This window comes from Electrophorus electricus, chromosome 5 (assembly GCF_041902795.1).
Source record: "Electrophorus electricus isolate QZ-2024a chromosome 5, ASM4190279v1, whole genome shotgun sequence".
Taxonomy (NCBI): Eukaryota; Metazoa; Chordata; class Actinopteri; order Gymnotiformes; family Gymnotidae; genus Electrophorus; species Electrophorus electricus.
Window position 1 is genome coordinate 32,277,166 of NC_137501.1, and position 17,378 is coordinate 32,294,543.

The following is a 17,378-nucleotide window of genomic DNA, read 5'->3' on the forward strand; positions in this document are numbered from 1 at the left end:
CTCTCTCTCTCCCTCCCTGATTAACGGCTGTTGTCTAGTGGCCTGTCTCTGTGGTTTTTTCTCCCTGTTAGTGCCTTATCCAGTGAGGTGCGTTAAGTGTCAGGGCACCTCCATGAGTGTAATTACACCTTCAGTACTGTGGAATGCGAACTCAGCACTGTGGTTGAGGACAGTGGTGTAGGGTGGGTGTGGGGTGGTGATGTGGGTGTGGTTTAGTGATGTGGGGTGGGTGTGTTAGCCACACACACACACACACACACACTAACCCACACACACACATATTAATCCACATACACACACACACCCACACACACTCACCCACACTAACCCACACCCACCCACAGACACTAATCCAACCACACTAATCCACACACTCCCGCACACCCCCATCCAGCACCAAACATACAAATATGGAGAGGCAGACACACACTAACCCACACCCACACACACATTAATCCACTTACACACACACTAACACACACACACACACACCCACACACACTCACCCACACTAACCCACACCCACCCACAGACACTAATCCAACCACACTTATCCACACACTCCCGCACAGCCCTACCCAGCCACACACACCCAGACACACACACACAAATATGGAGAGGGAGAAACAGATTAATGCTAGTTCTGGAGTTTAGGATAGAGGGCCATAGTAATTAATTCCTCCCACTGCATCAGTATGCCCTGTCAAGCCTCAGGATTCTCTCTCTCTCTCTCACACACACACACACACACACACAGACACACACACCCCACCTGCTGCTCCTCACCCTCACACAAGGAGTTGGATCAGTTCCCAAGGAGCTATTCAGGGTGTTAATAGCAGCACTCTAGAATCAATTACACAACAGTTCCACTGAGCCCTAAGAAACGCCCACCTTACATCAATCATTCTGCTCCAGCCAATCACAAACCTCTTCTTGCTCATCAAGTGTGGCAAAGGTAATTGGATCGTATTCTGTTCTTCAAAGAAGAAAGAATCACCTTCCCGTCTTTTATCTTAAAAAACTAATTTTAGAAAACAGTCATTATAAATCCATATTTAAAAATCCCACAGGACAGAAATTCAGAGAAACACATAACCACTTTACAGGTGTAATTGTGACTTTGTAAGGTTTTTGTTCATAAAGTTCTGAGCCTCCATTTTGGGTCGAGTGGAAGTTCTCCTGAAGGTTCTGTCTGAGCCACAGGACAGAGGGGCCACACGTATCTACACGTGTTCACACACACACACACACACACACACACACACACACTGAAATACATACAGAAAGTCTCACATTTGGAGGGTCTATATTTACATTTGACTATGTTTACATTCAGGAGTTATATTACATTATCTAACTCTTAATAAATCAACCTGCTTGACTTACTCATCATAGTCATCATTGTTTACACTAAACAATAATCTGACAAATAATGCTCCAGGAGAATACAGTGATATAATCAAAATACAAATGATCAGTGTTAATCCCCTGCTGGGCTAAGGGTGTACAGTTCCAGCTGTGCCCCCCACATGGGCTTCACCCACTACCACCGCATACTGTAGTGACTGTTTTCACCCAGAGGAGGATGCCCCCCCCTGAATTTGAATCATGTTCTAGGGAGTTTTTCCTCATCACTGTTGCCCTTGGCTTGCTCACTGGGGGCTTGGACTTCGACATTTGTAAAGCTGCTTTGTGACATCTTTTTGACAACTTTGACATCCTGAACCATCATCCAATTAGATGATGCATAATGTTGTTTTGATGTGGGTTTTATTAGTTTATTAGTTTGTTACTTTGATGTGGTTTAGTTTGCAAAGGTTTCATGCTTGTAGTGACATGTTGATGTTTGGTGGGTGTTTGGCGGGTGTTTTTAATGTGTGTTTGTGTGTTTATGTGCATTGTGTACTCACACTCACCCGTCCAGCCTGCATCTGCCTACATTCTTTCCGAAGAATGATCAACTATGAAGATCAGACGCAATGTTATTAGCTGAGGACGTCCTGAAACCCCCCCCCCACACACACACACACCATGGGGGCCGACACACCCCATTGACTCGTTCAGCTCGAATCCCTCCCCCTGTTGTGAGAGTGTGCCCTGAAGAATGAGCCAGTTTATTGGGGTTGCCATGGTGTCGATTTGATTGACAGAATATAACAGGCTTGTCAGAAGATGTGCTCAGTTCTAGTGTGCTTAACTGATGGCAGTCAGCGATTCAGAGAGAGGGAGTGTGAGAGCGAGAGAGAGAGAGAAAGAAAGAGAAGGAGAGGGAGAGAGAGAGAGAGGGAGAGAGAGAAGGAGAGGGAGAGAGAGAGAGAAAGAAAGAGAAGGAGAGGGAGAGAGAGAATGGGATAGAGGAACCAGAGAGATTGGAATAGACAGAGAGAGAGAACACAGGGATGGAGTGAGACAAGGCGATAAATCAAGGGATTTAGATTCATATTAAAATGTATAGCATTGCATATGAGTGTCCGTGTTTTGTAATGCATTCTAACATTCATGACATTAAAGCCCTTTAATGAGAGAGGGAGAGAGAGACTGCAAACAAAGGCCACGCTTTGTTTCATATTTGTATGTCCTTTTCCTCAGTCATTATTAAATGGTAATTCACCAGCATTATTTAGTGTTTCTGCAGTATGGAGGAGACTGTGGTGGGCACTTCATGGTGTCCATATTTCTGTTTACGCTGCATCTTACCCTCTCGGTCCCTTTCTCTGGTTCACGCACACACAGTCCTTGTCACTCTTTCATTCACCCTCTCACTCTTCCTTTCTCGCTCTTTCTCTGAGACATTGTATTTATATTTCAGCAGACACATTGTTCCCCCATGCCCTGCTCTGATTGGCTCTGATTCTGAGAGCCTGACAGACCGTGAGCGAGTGTCACTGTGAGGACATGCTCTACTCTGAATTTTTTATGGGTTGTCAACCCTCTCCATAAAACAAATATTCCTCATCACAGACGTGTGCGCCATGCCAACAACACTGCAGACAGGAGATCTCTCCCAGCGTCGGAGAGCATCAGTGTGTTAGCAATCACAGAAGATACAGATCACCCTCACACACAGGAGATCTCTCCCAGCGTCGGAGAGCATCAGTGTGTTAGCAATCACAGAAGATACAGATCACCCTCACACACAGGAGATCTCTCCCAGCGTCGGAGAGCATCAGTGTGTTAGCAGTCACAGAAGATACAGATCACCCTCACACACAGGAGATCTCTCCCAGCCTCAGAGAGGATCAGTGTGTTAGCAATCACAGAAGATACAGATCACCCTCACACACAGGAGATCTCTCCCAGCGTCAGAGAGGATCAGTGTGTTAGCAATCACAGAAGATACAGATCACCCTCACACACAGGAGATCTCTCCCAGCCTCAGAGAGGATCAGTGTGTTAGCAGTCACAGAAGATACAGATCACCCTCACACACAGGAGATCTCTCCCATCCTCAGAGAGGATCAGTGTGTTAGCAGTCACAGAAGATACAGATCACCCTCACACACAGACACAGAGATGGAGGATTGTGATAATGTGATGGTGAGAAGACAATAAAAAGAAGATTGGGGTAAATTAGAAGGGGTGGGTTGGGGTAACTTAGACAGGTTTGGTAGTAAGACTGAAGCTTTGAGAGTCTGAGGTTGTGCAGCAGTGAAATGATTTGAAAGGATCGAGCAATTTCTCTCTTTCACACACACCTCCTACCTCCACACACACACACACACACACACACACACACACCTCCTCATATACACACACCACACACACCTCCTATCTCCCCACACACACACACACACACACACCTCTCCACACACACACACGCACCTCCTCATATACACACACCACACACACCTCCTATCTCCACACACACACACACACACACACACACACACACACGCGCGCGCACACACAAATGATTCATTTGATTCACAAGGCAAAGTGTGTTTTTGGTGAGTGGGAGGAACACTTTGTTGTGGTGTTTATGTCACAGGGATGGTAAACCATTGAGGACAAAACAAACATGATCAAATGAACTGACAGGGGAAAATAATTGTAGGATTAAATGTGTAAGCTTCACTGGGATCTCCATAAGAGGGATTCCATAAGACTTCTCTTGGTCTTCACTTCACTAACAGGCGTTACTCATAAAATAACAACCCTAAGAACTGTCATTGCTTCTGGAACTTTGTGTTATCCCAAAACTGCCATTTCCATTCTGTGGATTTGCCAGGTGATCGTTGAATGGGCTCGGTCTAATGAGGTCTATCTGATAGAGACTGTCTGATGGGGTCTGTCTGATGTGGACATCCGGTGTTGGCTCCCTCTCAGGTCAGAGTGCAGCTCCAGTAATGTTCTTCAGATTCTCATGTGCATCATCTCCTTATTAAAGAACGTCCTGCCCTGAAGCCAAAGCCAGGTTAGGATGATCCTGTAGACAGGGTGATGTGTGTGTGGTAGAGAGGGTGGACACTCCTGACACCGACACTGACAGTGTCACTGGTTGTTAGCAAAGCTCCACACACGAGCCACAGGACCGCTGTGCCGGCTGTGTTCCCGGGCAGTTTGGCTGTTCCTATTCCAACAGGGAGGAGGAAGGAGGCATGGCTGGAACCTCTCCCAGAGCAGCTAGAAATGCCCTCGTGTCTGGCGGATGAATAGAGCTGGTCTCCTCTGAGGCGGTGCCTGCTTGGAGGGCCTTGCCCCTCCTCCCCTCGCTGTGGTGGATGCTCAGAAACCTGGACCTGAGCGCTAAACACTCACGCTAAACACTCACCTGTCACCAGTGTGATGAACATTTCCGAAAAAGGTCTCTTCCTTGTCCTAGAAGGCAGTGTTGCCATGGTGAGGAACAGGAACTGTTAAGTGTCTGTTTTAAATACAGACCTCTCAGTGTATTCCATCCAGCCATATTTAATGTGTTAATGATGCAGTGGGTCATACATCAGTTATGAAGAGTTTTTGAAAGAATTCAAACCGATGTGATCTGCGGAATGGAAAAGAGCGTATCAGCCTGTAAGGTGATGTGTTATCTGCCCTACCACAGATGTTAGATCCTAAAACACACAAACGCACAAAACACTTTTGTTCCCTGTTCGTCTTTCACCTGCTGCCTTTGGAATTCAAGCCTGACATATGAATGTCAGATTTTGTTGTCCTCAGTAAGTATATTTTGCAGTTGAATTTAGGATTCTTTGTTGCAGAACTGTCCATTTTCCCCCAGGCAGAAGCAGATTAGAGATTAGGGATTATAGACTGTCCTCAAAGGTGGAATGGGCCACTGTAATGAGATTTGACAATGAGATGATTCACTAACTTTGATGAGTTCAAAATAGTGTGTAAGATTACGGTTAGGTCAGAATTAACATTCATGATTGCCTGTAAATGTTGTCCTTAAAGTGGAATGGGCCACTCTAATGAGATGATTCACTTGTTCAGGATGGCCTGTAGGGTTATGGAGTATATTAATCTCCCAAGGTTTAGCTAACCTTAACCCGAACACAGATTATATTAGCCTCCCCAGGGTTAGATAACCCTAACCACAACCCCAACACTGTGCAGAGGCATACAGTGTATTATTTCAGAGAATTATGAGTAGAATTAAAATGGCAGTAAGTACATTAGAGAATCGGGTTTTCTTGAAAACTGTGGGATGAACTTTTAAACTTTCATATTTAATTAAGCTAACAGGAGGACAGGGACGTGGTTTTCTTTTAACTCACAGCTAAAGACCTTTAGGAAATTTAAAGTCATGCCAAAAACACACACACACACACACACACACACACACACACACAGACTCACACACACTCACACACACACACACACACACTCACACACACACACACACACACACACACACACACACACACACACACACACACACACACACACACACTCACACACACACTCACACACACACACTCACACATACACACACACACACACACACACACACACTCACACACACACACACACTCACACACACACTCACACACACACACACACACACACACACACTCACACACACACACACACACACTCACACACACACACACACAAACCTTCAGTACTTAATTCCCTCACTGCCATCACTCAATCACAAAATTAGCCTTTAAGCAGAGAAGTGTGTGAGTGTGTGTGTGTGTGTGTGTGTGTGTGAGTGTGTGTGTGTGTGTGTGTGTGTGAGTGTGTGTGTGTGTGTGTGTGTGTGTGTGTGTAAGAGAAAGAGAGAGGTAAAGAGAGAGGTCACTTGTTTGGGTTCTAGTATTATAGAGAGGAGGATGTTATCTAATGTTCCTACATGTCATAATCACATTCTGCACATCTCCCTAACTGAACGGACTAGAGGCAGAGGGAGTGTTCACTATAGTCTATACATATTAATGTATATTAAATGTTCACTATAGTGTTTATACATATTTATGTACATTGAGTGTTTATTATAGTTTTTATACATATTTTTTGTAGATTAAGTGTTCACTATAGTCTTTATACATGTTTATGTACATTGATTGTGTGTTCACTATATGCTTTATACATATTTATGTACATTAAGTGTTCACTGTAGTGTTTATACATAATTGTGTATGTGACTGAGTGTTCACTAGTCTTTATACATATTGATGTACATTGACTGTGTATTCACTATATTCTTTATACATATTTATGTATATTGTGTTCACTATAGTGTTTATACATATTTATGTACATTGACTGAGTGTTCACTAGAGTCTTTATACATATTTATGTACATTGAGTGTTCTCTAGTCTTTATATTTATGTAGATTAAGTGTTCACTAGAGTCTTTATACATATTTATGTAGCTTGTGTTCACTATAGTCTTTATACATATTTATGTAGATGAAGTGTTCACTATAGTGTTTATACATATTTATGTACATTGACTGTGTTCACTATATGCTTTATACATATTTATGTACATTAAGTGTTCACTGTAGTGTTTATACATATTTATGTACATTGACTGTGTGTTCACTATAGTGTTTATACATATTTATGTACATTGACTGAGTGTTCACTATAGTGTTTATACATATTTATGTACATTAAGTGTTCACTATAGTGTTTATACATATTTATGTACATTGACTGAGTGTTCACTGTAGTGTTTATACATATTTATGTACATTGACTGTGTGTTCACTATAGTGTTTATACATATTTATGTACATTGACTGTGTTCACTATAGTGTTTATACATATTTATGTACATTAAGTGTTCACTGTAGTGTTTATACATATTTATGTACATTGACTGTGTGTTCACTATAGTGTTTATACATATTTATGTACATTGACTGTGTGTTCACTAGAGTCTTTATACATATTTATGTACATTGACTGTGTGTTCACTATAGTGTTTATACATATTTATGTACATTGACTGAGTGTTCACTAGAGTCTGCATTTGCAATGCGTCTGCACTTTTTTAACAGTAGTTTTTTCTTCAAGGGAACATGAATGTAAACTGCTCCACAGGCTGAATAATCAATCCCTGCACACACACTTTGCCAGCTGTCTCGAGCATGGTCTGCATTCAGCAATGAGGCCATTTTGATTTCAGCTAATGTGCTACATCTGGAAAGCCTCTTAGATGTGGTTTTTATTGAGCACACACACATACACTCCCTTATGCTTACTGAGGTTATGTCATGCACTCATTATAATTAGATTTTAAAATATTCGGGGTTAACACAACCGTCCTTGTTTTGAGCTTTTGTGTGCATTCATATAAAGCATGTGTGTGTGTGTGTGTGTGTCCTATTAGAAAACGTGTGTTCGTGCGTGCGCATGTGTGTGTTCTATTAGAAAAATAAAATGTTAGTCTCCCTCCCTCCCACTTTTCCATCCTCTCTCAGGCTCATATTTCTATGAGCTGAATACAAACATCTGTTCTCTGTATTGCTGTTGACTCTGCTGTAAGATTCTGTGTACTGTTGCTGTCTCATTTCCAGTTCTCAGATCCATTCTACAGCAGGGAATCAGTAGATGAAGGCCATTGTTTTTAATCACTACAGAACTGTTCAGATGCTCAGAAGACAGAAATGGCTCACTGTAATTTAATTGTCTCACTTCTAAATTACAGTTTTCCTTTGTTGAGACATACACCACTCCGTTCTCGTGATCGATTGGAATTACACACATGAAAGACGCATTGATTCCATGTTGCATCACGAGGAAATCAGCTGTCTGGTAATGAACTGTCTGCACTGGTTTATCGACCAGGAAACAGAGTCTTTTGAATTTGATTAGATTCATTTTGATGAGAATTATAAATAATGAAAGTGACTGGGTCCTGGTTGTTATGTTTCTGCTGTGTGCCGTTGACCTGTAGACACCTTTGGGATGTGTGTGTGTGTGTGTGTGTGTGTGTGTGTGTTACACTGTGTTCCTCCTTTGGGATGTGTGTGTGTGTGCGTGTTATACTATGTTCCTCCTTTGGGATGTGTGTGTGTGTGCGTGTTACACTGTGTTCCTCCTTTGGGATGTGTGTGTGTGTGTTACACTGTGTTCCTCCTTTGGGATGTGTGTGTGTGTGTTACACTGTGTTCCTCCTTTGGGATGTGTGTGTGTGTGTGTGTGTGTGTGTTACACTGTGTTTCTCCTTAGGGATGTGTATGTGTTATACCATGTTCCTCCTTTGGGGTGTGTGTGTGTTATACTGTGTTGCTCCTGTGTGTGTGTGTGTGTGTGTGTGTGGTGGGGGTATAGACCTGTCCCTGTGTCTACCACTCTGGGGTATAGATGCCAGACACGCACACTCTCTCTCACTCACACACACACACACACACACACACACACACACACACACACACACATATATATTTTATTTTTATTTATTTATTTCCTGTGACTCACTGCATACACACTGGAGCACTTAGACATACACACACTTACACATACACACACTTACAGATGCACACACTTACACATACACACATGTATACATACACACACTTACACATACACACACTTACAGATGCACACACTTACACATACACACACATACATACACACACTTACACATACACACATGTATACATACACACACAGATGCACACACTTACACATACACACACTTACAGATGCACACACTTACACATACACACACTTACAGATGCACACACTTACACATACACACATGTATACATACACACACTTACACATACACACACTTACAGATGCACACACTTACACATACACACACATACATACACACACTTACACATACACACATGTATACATACACACACAGATGCACACACTTACACATACACACATGTATACATACACATGTACACATATACATACTTACACATACATGTATACATACACACACAGATGCACACACTTACACATACACACATGTATACATACACACACTTACACATACACACACAGATGCACACACTTACACATACACACATGTATACATACACATTTACACATACACACACTTACACATACATGTATACATACACACACTTACACATATACACACTTACAGATGCACACACTTACACATACACACACTTACACATACACACATGTATACATACACACACACACACAAATGCACACACTTACACATACACACATGTATACATACACACACTTACACATACACACACTTACAGATGCACACACTTACACATACACACATGTATACATACACACACACGTACACATACGCACACTTACACATACATGTATACATACACACACTTACTCATGCACACACGTATACATACACACACTTACACATACACATGTATACATACACACACTTACACATACACACATGTATACATACACACACACGTACACATACGCACACTTACACATACATGTATACATACACACACTTACTCATGCACACACGTATACATACACACACTTACACATACACATGTATACATACACACACTTACACATACACACATGTATACATACACACACTTACACATACACACACGTGTATATATACACACACTTACACATACACACACACATACACACATGTATACATACACACACTTACACATACACACATGTATACATACACATGTACACATACACACACTTACACACACATGTATACATACACATGTACACATACACACACTTATACATACACACACTTACACATACACACATTTACACATACACATGTATACATACACACACTTACACATACACACACACAGTTTTTGTGAGAATGAAAATAAGACACAATCCTACACGTTCTGCTCCGTGCCTCTTTAATCACAAAGACACAAAAGTTTGTTGTTCCTTGTCAAGAATTTTAGCCGACCCACAGCTTTCTAACACACACACACACAAAATGTTTGCATGTGCATACTCCGAAGTGTTAGCACCTTGACTTAGTCTGTCTGATAGCCACATCTCCCTTTTCTCTCTCTCTATCTCTGCCCCCTCTCTCTTTCCTTCTATGTCTCTCTCCCTTTCTCTCTTTCTCTCTCTTTCTCTTCCTCTACAATTCTCTCTCTAACCCTCAAATCTGTGCTCCAGACACTCAGAGTCCATCAGAGGTTTTCATAAGTGTTACTCTCTTTATCTGAGTGGTCTAAAAGTACACATTATGAAAGTAAGTGTGTGTGCATGCTCGTGCGCGCGCGTGTGTGTACCCAGGTCTGCTTGTGTGTGTGTGCACGCATAACTCCGTGTTGATCCTCTTGTGTGAATTGAATCAGAAGGATCACTCACTCCCTCTTTCCCTGTCTGTCTCTCTTCCCCATCCATCCATCCATCCATCCATCCATCCATCTATCCTTTTGCTTGCTCTCATTCATATATTGCTTCCCTCTCTTTCTTTCTCTCTCTCCCTCTGTCTCGATTTCCCACTCTGGTTCTCTCTGTCTGTGAGTGATGAACCTTTGTGTTCATCAGGTTATTCTGTTGTTATCTGACACACAAAATATTTTCCGTTAGTATATTTCCTGTCCTGGATCTTTCTTGGTCCAGCAGGGGGCCCTGACAGTGCCACAGCTCAGAACCTGTCCTCAGAACCTGCTGTTCTCTATGTACATTAGACACAAACACTCCACGACCTGCCAGATTTGATTCTAACATTTCTTAGCTAAACCAGAAGCCTGTGTTTGCTTGTGATTATAATTATAACCGTGTGTGTGTTATGTTCGTGCGTGTGTGTGTGCGTGTGTGTGCGTGTATGTGTGTGTGTGTGTGTGTGAGAGAGAGAGAGAGAGAGCCTGTGTGCCTATGTAAGCTTCTAACTTAGAATCCTCCAGCCAGGTGAGGTAGTTGTCATGGGAACCAAACTGCAGAACAGGTGTTTGCTAAGATAAAGCTAAAGCTCCCTTTAGTGTGAGTTTCCACACTCAAAGCTCTACCTACAGAACCAGATCAAGCCGTATGAACGTAAGAACCCAGTCAGCTCTGCCTACAGAACCAGATCAAGCCGTATGAACGTAAGAACCCAGTCAGCTCTGCCTACAGAACCAGATCAAGCCGTATGAACGTAAGAACCCCGTCAGCGTATCGTTAGGACTTGGCTGTATATGGGAAATAGAAGATTAGAATTCACACAAAGACATATGCTTCATGTTTGAAAAGCAAACACACACACACTCACGCACGTGTGTGCACATACACATCACATTTGCACTCACACATAGTCTTCAAGTAAACAACTGAGTAAGTCAGTAAAGAGCTTTACTGGCATGAAAAAATCCTAATGTCTGCCAAATCATTTCTCATAAACAACAAACAATACTGTGTTCATAAACAGTAACATGTACACACATGTACACAAACAGTAATGTACACAAATGTAAACAAACAGTAACGTACATACACAGTAACGTACACACACAGTACCTTGTACACAGCAATGTTAAAAACAGATGGTGAACAGAGTAGTAAACAGCAGTAGATACAGTATATACCCTGTACAATGTGTATATAGTGTAATGTGTGTATGTAGACTGTATATGTACACATACATATGCTATTCATAGTACATAAACTGTACTGCAAAGACTAATATGAATTAATAGAATAATTGACTCATCTCTTCCATCTCTCTCTTTCTCTCTCCTTTTCTCCTCTCTCTCTCTCTCTCTCTCTCCACCCCCCCATCCCACCCTATCTTGAAATTCAGTTCTCTGTTTTATTTTCAAATGACAGATGACGGTGCATTTGAATTACCAGGGCTTAGGTTACAGCAGAGTTTGGAACAATAAAGAATAATACAATAATACACCAATAATAATAATACACTATATGAAATTAGAAATCAAACGTTTGTTTCTTTCCTCCACTCTGCCCCCACACACAAAAAGAAGAAGAAGAAGAAGAAGAGAGAGAGAGAGAGAGAGAGAGAGAGAGAGAGAGAGAGAGAGAGAGAGAGAGAGAGAGAGAGAGAGAGAGAATGAATGCATGCAGGGCAGAATTAGGCAGATATACATTAAAAGCAAAGATGCAAAAAAGGGCAAACCTATTCTGGACACATTTACAACACAGTAACCCCCACTCATATCATTGTAAAGCTCTGTAGTACCAAGAGATGAGCAAAGAGACCCCTCACTCACACACTAACACTAACACACACTAACGCCACACTAACACACACTAACACTGCACTAACACACACTAACACTACACTAACACACACTAACACTACACTAACACACACTAACACACACTAACACTGCACTAACACACACTAACACTGCACTAACACACACTAACACTACACCAACACACACTAACACTGCACTAACACACACTAACACTACACTAACACACACTAACACTACACTAACACACACTAACACACACTAACACTGCACTAACACACACTAACACTGCACTAACACACACTAGCGCCACACTAACACACACTAACACTGCACTAACACACACTAACACTACACTAACACACTAACACCACACTAACACACACTAACACTGCACTAACACACACTAACACTACACTAACACACTAACACTGCACTAACACTACACTAACACACACTAACACCGCACTATCACACACTAACACTGCACTAACACTGCATTAACACACACTAACACTACACTAACACACACTGACACTGCACTAACACACACTAACACTGCACTAACACACACTAACACTACACTAACACACACTAACACTACACTAACACTGCATTAACACACACTAACACTACACTAACACACACTAACACTACACTAACACACACTAACACTACACTAACACTGCACTAACACACACTAACACTGCACTAACACATAATCCATCTGTTACTTGCTGATATATGATTTTAATTTAAATCTATTTTACCTTTTGTTTACCATGTTAATTTCTTCATCAAAACTTTGGCAATACAAATGTGAGTATGTCATGCCAATAAAGCACCACTGAATTGTTTTGAACAGAGAGAGGGGAAATTTAGCATGAGGGTGAATTAGAAGGAGTCTGGGTTAGAGAGAAGAGTGCGAGTGGGAGAATCTTTTTTGGGGAAATGAAGGCATAGATACAGAAATACAACGCTAGATGAGAGACAATGGAGAAAGACTTACTAGTAGTGAATTGTCCCCAAGGGAAATTACAGAAGACAACACAAAAACAGAGACAGAGGAAGCATCTCAGCTGAGCTCTGTTCTGCTTTAGTAACACAGTCATGTACTCAGCTGCCCAGATTTACACAAAACACCCAGATGATTCTTTTGTCTTTCTCTACCTCCCCCCTCTCTTTCCCACATGTGCCATAATCGCTGTATTTGAGATATAATTCTGGCTTCATTTTCACTTACGTCCAGAGTTTTTATTCCCTGTGAATATAAAACTAGGACATTTCACATTTCTTCTTCAGTAAGTTAAAGCAGTCCTGAACAGCATTAAGGCTGTAAGAAAGAACACACATTTAGCATCAATCTAATGCACGTGCACACATATGCACGCGCACATGCACAGACAAGTGCACTTGCACACACACTCGCACACACACACACACAGCTGATCAGGATCATTAGAGTCATGATGTTTACGAGTTTATTCAGGTACACAGCGTGTAGGGAGGATGAAGACGTGCGTGTGTGTGGTACCCTGAGACTGGTGCTCTGGCCCCATTAACACTTGGAAAGTCTGGCCGCCTGTTTACACCTCATTGGCTGAAAGTACTTTGCAAAATTTCAGTGTAATTTCCCAGGTGACTAGTGGGATCATAGTTACCAGAGAGGTCCTCTAACTAACTGTATAAGGTAATGAATTATGTCATCATGCCAAATGAAAAAATACCTGTATTCCTGTTTATGAAAAAAAATACATGTAAAATCACTGCATTTTTTACAGTACATGGATATTCAGGTTTTTGTCAGACTTTATCAGATCTCTTGGAAAAAGGGAGGTGTGCTGGATAAAATGACCTCGCAGCCCCGATCTCCACCGATGACACCCACAGACCGTTCAGATAGACAGCACGTTCAGTCTGACAGCAGCAGAAAGACTGGGAATATCATACCAGTAACACTTAGAAAGGTTGGGAATATCATACCAGCAACACTTAGAAAGGTTGGGAATATCATACCAGCAACACTTAGAAATCCCGAGAATACCATACCAGCAACATAGCATGCGGGAACTTTATGAAAGGCCTCAAAAATATCAGAATTTAATAAAGAATAAACAGATAATCATGTTATTTGAAACCCCGCTGTGGTTATAAATATATTCCTGGCCATGATCTCCTGTAATGTTCATGTTTATTTTTTAGAATTGTTATGTATGGGTTGTTATTCTGTGGGGTTTTATCCTATAGACTGAGGTCCTGTGGAAATAGGATCTGCTCCGTGGCTGTAGTGTGCAGTGTGAGCAGCAGGTGCTGACTGGCCTTTGGAGGGAGTTTGTGTGTGGCAGGATTTGGAAGAACCAACTCTAGCTCTTTACTTATCGAGAATAAAAGATTTAATATGGATCCTGCTGGATCCCTGAGTCGCTATCTTGTTCTGCCTCCTCCAGTTACAGCTTTACAGAGTTTTGTGTATATGTACATGTGCGTGTTCATGGCTGTATGCATGTCTGCTCGTGTGTGCGTGCGTATCCGTGTGCGTCCTGGTGATGTAGGAAAATCAAAGAACAAGGATGAGCCAAATTTGTCAGTTCTGTCAAAACAATCGTGCCAGGTAAAGTATTGCATCTAAAAGCCATGTTTCATTTAACAAAGTGAAAACACTAGAGGTGTTAGGTTTGTGTTCAGGATTAGACATGTAAAATGATTATTACATATACATGCTTAAATGAGTATAATACACACATATATTGTATTATTTCATTTTCCTAACAAGCAAAAAAAACTATAGTGTATAGTTAAAAAACTATAGACACTAATCACCATGATAAAGCTTAGAAGTTTCAGTGCAATAAAAATAAATATATAAATAAATTCCAGTTGCACATTGCCTGTATGCTAAAGCCCTGTGCATAATTTATCAATGTGCATATTCAGTGTGTAATGTGAATATTCATTGTGTAATTTGCATATCCAGGCTTCCCCCTGCTGCTGTCTTTCCCAGCATCCTCCAGGGCTCAGTAGCTTCCTTTTACCTCACATAATTGGTCCATTGCCACCACATAGGCCTGCATCCACAATAGACACCAGCCCTTTATTGCTCTAATTAAACCTTGATTAGAAAATGTCTTGCACATCACATAAAAGAAGGAATACATGTCCTAATATTTCAAAATAAATGCTTTATAGTTTATAGTCCATGTTGGATGTCCTTTCCTGAAAGGCCATGCTGGAATTATTCTAGAAGACAACCGCCTTGTGTTAATGTGCAATAGAGCGATAGGTTCTCCACTCCATCATCTCCTCCACTCTCTCCTCCACTCTCTCCTCTACCATCTCCTCCATCATCTCCTCCATCATCACCTCCACTCTCTCCTCCGCCATCTCCTCCACTGTCTCCTCCAACATCTCCTCCATCATCTCCTCCACTGTCTCCTCCATCATCTCCTCCACTTTCTCTACCACTATCTTTTCCACCATCTCCCCATCCACGGTTCTCTGTTCCTTCGAATCTTGGACTGGACTGAACCTGAAGTTCTAACCACTAATAGGACTGGACAGACTGACATCCTGCAGTCTTGTCAAAAAAAAAAACATGGACTCATATTTTAGACAGCTGCTTCCAGCACGATTCCACTGGTTGTCTGAGGCCTTGGCACACACCCTCTGAGTAACAGCCAGAAAGGTGGCCCTCACCCTAACTCTCCCTAAAAGGCCACAGAGGTTTGAGTCCACTGTTATCCACCCTAGGGTTAACCCTAATCCTCATTCCAGATTATTGTTTATAGTATTAGAGTATTACTCACCAGTTTACAGTATACAGTATTACTGACCTGCTTAAATTATTGCACTATTATTTACCATTTTACAGTATTACAGTATTATTGACATGCTTAAACCATTACAGTATTATTTACCAGATTACGGTATTACCGACCTGCCTAAATGATTACAGTATTACTGTATTACAGTATTAAAAGCCCTAAGTGCCCCTTCAGTTTTAAGATTATTTGGATGGTTTGTACTTGTTCACTTTAACACTAGTTGTCTGAAATTGTACACATAGCACAATGATCATTCAGGATTCAGACTGAAGTAGACACTTAGGCCAAGACATCCATTCACATCCAGGCTTATTTTTTCATCATTTAGATTCCATTTGAACTCATCTAATACAGAAAAAAAAACAACTTTTATTTTGGGGGTTCATAATGTGTATTTGGATGCTGGAGATTCATTTTCAGTCATGCTCTACATTTCTGATTCACCAGGGTCTTGTCAATTACAATGAACTTTTTGGTCATATACATAGACTTTTTTAGGAGCTACACAGTATTTTCCACTAGGTGTGCTAGACATCTCTAAAGTATCTAAATACCTGTCCAAATGTACACAAAGTCAATAGTCACGATACATTGAATGTGCAAGATTCTTTTTTGTTCAACAAAAAGACAGTATTAGCTTCATAGCTTCATTGTTAAATGCTAAACAATATTAGCTTCATTGCTATTGGGCTAAAAGGTTATGCTGAGGAAAATACTGTAAATGCTGTAATACTGTAAAAAAAAAAGGCATTCTCTAATGTACAAACATTAATTTATACTTATAATTTGTAGATACAAATGATACAGTGAGAAAGGAATGAGACAGAAAGATTCAAGGTTCAAAAGGCTTTATTATCATTTCAGCTACATACAAGTACACAGCAAAAACGAAACAATATTCCTCCCGGACCATGGATCCAACATAAAACAAAACAAGTGCAACAGACAGCACTCTACAAGAGTGCAAACAATACAA

The 17,378-nt window shown here is 41.2% G+C and overlaps 1 protein-coding gene across 14 annotated transcripts in view; it reads left to right on the forward strand.

Annotated features, from left to right (window-relative positions):
* The window catches only part of nrxn2b (neurexin 2b), a 582,744-nt gene that overhangs the window by 514,836 nt on the left and 50,530 nt on the right, over nucleotides 1-17,378 (forward strand). The gene's annotated exons all lie outside the window — the stretch shown is intronic.